The following is a 5,201-nucleotide window of genomic DNA, read 5'->3' on the forward strand; positions in this document are numbered from 1 at the left end:
CACATGCCTGAGTCCCCACTTGGGGGTGTGGAGGAGGTAACCAATTGATGTTTCTCTTGTACATTGATGTTTCCCTCCCTTCCTTTCTCTCTAAAAATAAATAAAAATCTTAAAAAAAAAATACAATGAGATACCATTATACACATATTAGATTGGGGGGTGGCAATATCAAGAGTTGGGGAGTATATGGAGCAACTAGAACTTTCACACATTGTTGCTGGAAATGCAAAATGATACTATTTTTGAAAGTAGTGGGGCAATTTCTTATGAAATTAAACATGCATTTACCACATTAGCCAACAATCCCACTTCTACTACCCAAGAGAAATGAAATTTTACAATGACACAAAAACCTGTATATAAATGTTTTTAGTTCTTTATAGAATTTTAAGTTATTTTATATTTTTTTCACCTTTTCTACTTGCTTTTTTAAGCATTTTGAAATACTTCATTAGTGGTCCTAGAGATTTCAGTATGCATCCTTTACTTATTTTACTTATTACATTAATTACTGCTTGTATGGCTTAAGAATTTTGTAATAATTTTATAACCTCTTCCCTTTTTGCTACTGTTTTGATATTTTGTAATTCTATATATGTTTCAAACCCCTTACGATATTATTGTGGTTGCTTTAAATGTCATTATTCATATTTTACACATATTTGTTGTTTCTGGTGTTCTTCTTTCCTCCCTGGAGTTTTTTGGTTCCTCTTTGGAATAATTTTTTTTTCAGCCCAAAAAACTCCCATTAGTTTTTTGTTTTTTTTTTTTTTTCTGTGTGGTTGCCTCTCACTCGTGCCCCCAACTGGGGACCCGACACGCAACCCAGTAATGTGCCCCGACCGGGAACCGAACCAGCGACACCCGGCTCGCAGGCCGACGCTCAATCCACTGAGCCACAGCAGCCAGGGCCCCATTAGCATTTCTTGCATAGAAGGTATGCTAGTGAGAAATTCAGGTTTTATTTATATGAAAATGTCTTTAATTCTGACTTTTTAAGGATATTGTCCTGGGTACAGAATTCTGGTTGGTAGTTACTTGTCTTTCAGTGCATTAAAGTGCTTGTTCCATTGTCTCTTGGCTTCCATCACTTCTATTGAGAATGCGGATGTCAGTCTTACATTTACTCCTTTGTAACAGCGAGCCTCCCCGTCTCCCCCACCCCCCCCAGCTTGTGGTTTTATTTACTTGTGTTTGCATTGCAGTACTTTGACTATGATGTGCCTAGTGTAGTGTTCTTTTTACTCATCCTGATTGGAGTTAGCTGAGCTTCTTGAATCTGACTCGATACCTACTGTCCACCCTTTTTTTTTTTTTTAATTCTGATTTTTTTCTCTTAAATATGACTTCCATCCAATTCTTTCTCACCTTCTAGGATTCCAGTTGTATGCCTCTTAGCCATAATGGTTGAATAGTAATGGAGTCAAAGGGCACTGATAAGAACCCCTTTGCCACAGGAAATTATTGTTGGGATCGATCATGTTTAAGGACATCGGACCACTCTGATGACAACAGGCAATGAGTCTGTAAAGAGTGGAGTCAGGTGTTCAATATTGGGAAGGCACAGTTCTTAGGAGTGTGTATCAATGTAAACGTTTGGGTGTAAGATAGTAAGAGGAACCTCAATGTGTTGAGGTTTCTCAAGAGCACAGAAATGATGATTAAGAATGCTCTGGAGAAGACGGTTTCTCTGCTTTTATTCCACACAGACCGGTGGCTGAGAGGCAGCTACCGCAACACCCTCCAGTGGGTAGGTCAGAGGCGGGGGTGCTGGCAAGCAGAGGGCAAAAGCAGGGAGAGTCTGGGCAGCGGCCGTAGGCACCACAAGGCTGGGGCTGCCCAGGGACGGGCAGGTGACTTGCAGTCCCCTTGGATTCACAAATCTAAGTCAGGGTGAAAAGTCCTGTGACAGAGGGCCTCCCTATGCCATACACAGTAGGGTGCTGAGGCCCAGAGGGGACCCAGCAATGCCAGCTTCATATGCGTCCCCTCCAAGCAGAGGCCAGGGCAAGCTGTGTGCCCTGCCGAGGTGCACCCTCTCTTCCCTCCTGTCCTTTTCCGACGAGGCCTTGGGTGGCCACCAGGCTCCCCTCCATGGGGGTCAGGCAGGGCCCCCAAGCATGGCGGGCCAGCTCTTGCCCTACAGGCTCCCGTGGCCCTGGTCTTCAGGGACCCGTGTTCTTCAATAGTTTTCACAGGATGCCCCCCTCTGGAATGGTGCTTAAGGACGCACATCTTATAGAAGAGGAACCCAAGGTTTGGAAGATTGTCCCAAGGTGGTCGGTGCCAAGGCCCAGTCTGTGGGGCTTTCCACCAGGGCAACATTCCTCAAGGTCTGAGCTTCTGCCTGCCCCCAGACCCCCCCATACACATATGAAACATACATGCACACAGACACACGGAACAATGAGCTGCGCTGCTGTGCTCCAGCTCAGCAGGCTGCGCAGGGAGCAGTGTCTGCACACACCCCAGCGGGCGTGAGGAAGGCAGCTCCGCGCCCGGCCCCAGCTGAATTCTCCTGCCCGAGGTGAGGCTGTAGGTGCAGAACACCTGTCCCACAGCCCGCGGCTCTGCCTTCCTCGCCCCACCCCCGCCCCGTGCGTACCCAGCATCCCACCCAGCCTGGAGAGAAGGCCAGGAGGTCCGCTCAGTCCTGAAGAAGCAGAGATTCCAGAGGTCCTTCGGGAAGGCTGCAGCATCTCCCAAGGGGCACCAGGGCGTGGGGTGTGGGAGAGTGCTGCAAGGCTGGGAACCAAGTCCTGCCATGGCGGTGACCCTGTGGCCCTGAATGACGAAGCTCCTCCACGAGCCGCCTCCCAGGGCAGTCAGCGCTATGTGCCCACCAGGCCCCTCCCACCTGCTCTGCACCCAGGAGCTGACCTCGCAGCCTGCGCCCACCAGGCACCCCTGCCCTCGCTTCCAGGCAGGTTGTCCAACGGGGGGAGCCCCAGGGGACTGGGACGCGAAGCACGAGGCCGGGTGATTATTCCCCCAGCACCCTCCCTGCCGAGGGGCAGCCGCAGCTCCCCCTGGTGCTGACGGCTCAGCCCTGCCCCCGTGGGCCCTGACGCCCGCAGCTGTCAGCACTCCTTCCCTCAATCGCTTCCCTTCCCTCTCTGGTGTTCGCCATCCATTTCCTGCCAGGTGCTGATAAGACAGGGGTCGTGAAGGTTCAGACTCAAAGAGCCGTGAACCTCTTCGCAGCCGCCCCATGGGCTGTGCCTGGGAGGGGTGTCCTGTAGCACCCGTGAGCTTCCCGCAGGTGCCAGTCAGAAACTGCGGGTCACACGGAGCTTGAGGCTTCTGGGGTCGCTAATCTCTGGGTATCTTTACCCGCCCCCCTTTCGTCCTTCCTGTTTGAAACACCTGCAGTGGCTTGTTTTCCTGACCAGTCGCTGTTACACTGACCTCAACTATCCCCTTAGACACATCTCACATCTAAAACCAGGATTCAGGTTAGAGACAAGGTGAGATTACCCACTAAGCCCTAGCACTTGTGAATTTCAGCGGGCCCTCATTGTTTCAATTTCCTGACAAATTCCTCACTGTGGCCACAAGATGGCACTACGCTGCCACCCAACTCAAGTCACCTGCAGTCCTAGACCTTCAGGGGCTGGCCTGCCGCTGGGACAGACCATCCATCATTGTGTTTCAAGGGCACTTACCAGCCAGGTAATCCAAAGGCTTATAAATAAAACCCCAAAATTATAATCAAGAAATAAATTCCGCCCTGGCCGGTGTGGCTCAGCAGATTAAGCACTGGCCTGCGAACCAAAGGGTCGCTGATTAGATTCCCAGTCAGGGCACATGCCTGGGCTGCAGGCCAGGTCCCCAGTTGGGGGCGCTCAAGAGGCAACCACACAATGATGTTTCTCTCCCTCTCTTCTCCCTCTCTAGAGATTAACGTTTAACAAAAATTTTTTTAAAGAAATAAAACCCCTTCAAACACCACAATATCCTTGTCTTAGATTTCTGGTCAACATTTGGAATTGGATAAACCATCATCCTCAATTCAGATGGAACACTTAAAAGGGAGATCCAGGATGTATCATCAGCCAGCGAAAGCAGGCAATCTGGGGTCTGGGCTATGGGAGGAAGCAGAGGGCCAAGGGCAAGAGCCTTGTGAAGACTGAAGGCCCTGGGCTCCTGCTGAGGCCAAGGGTGGTCTCACCCAAGGGGGCATCCAACCCCTGGCCCAAGAGACCCAGCCACCCGGTAAGACGGCCTCGAATCTCACCTCCATCCACAAATCAGGAAAACCATACAAGGCAGCCTTCGTGCAGGCACGGTTGGCTGGGTTAGGAGCCCCCACCCTTGCCTTAGAAGACAAGCCAATATCCAGGAGCTCCTTTGAACATCCCAGGTTGTGCGGGACTGGGCAGTTGAGAAACGGCCGTGGGAAAAGGCCTGCTGGCCACCTCTTCTTGGGATGACCACAATGATGCCATCCTTTCCCAGCTCCTTTCCAGACAAATGGAACCTGATGCAGGAGCCAGAACACTCAAACTGCAGATAAGGCAGCCCACCAAAGAGACTGCAGACCCCTCCACCTCGGTTGCAGACCTCCACAGGCCTGGCCTGGATAGGGGCATCATTTCCTTCATGGAATCTCTGAGCCCAGCCATTGGGGGTCTGAGACCTCCCCTGGGGTGCAGATCCCAGCATCCCCCGTGCCCGCCAGGCACGGAAGGCACCTCCTGCTATGGGAGGGCCTGGCTCACACGTCAGACACCACGTAGTGTGTTATCCTTTAATGAAGAGCTGGGTCAGTGTGGCCACCACTCTCCCCACGGCCCCGCTGTAACAGATGCCCCTCACCACTGGCTGCCTCGGCGCCAGGGTGGTCCTAAGGCAGGTACCCCTTCTGAGGGGTCAGTTCGCAGTGGCCTGGGACAGGCCTTCATCTCTCGGACCTAGGATCGTGGCAGCAGCAAAGGCCAGAGGCAGCTGAACTGAGGTCAGGGCTGGTGGAAGGGAGGGCAGGACAGCCGGTGGGGCCCCACTCCTTCCTCTCCGAATCCCGGTGGGATAGGGCCAGTGTTCAGAAACAGTACAGTCTCCCCGCGGGCTGGAGGCCCTGCCAGCCCCTCTCTGGAAGCCCTTCGTACCCGACTCCCCGCAGACTGACATCACACAGAACAGAGCCCCAGGGCCGCTGGGCTCAGGGAGCAGGGGGCCACCCCCCGCACCCCCAGCCTCAG

This window comes from Furipterus horrens, unplaced genomic scaffold (genome assembly GCF_987537825.1).
Source record: "Furipterus horrens unplaced genomic scaffold, mFurHor1.1.pri manual_scaffold_7, whole genome shotgun sequence".
In the NCBI taxonomy this organism is placed as follows: domain Eukaryota; kingdom Metazoa; phylum Chordata; class Mammalia; order Chiroptera; family Furipteridae; genus Furipterus; species Furipterus horrens.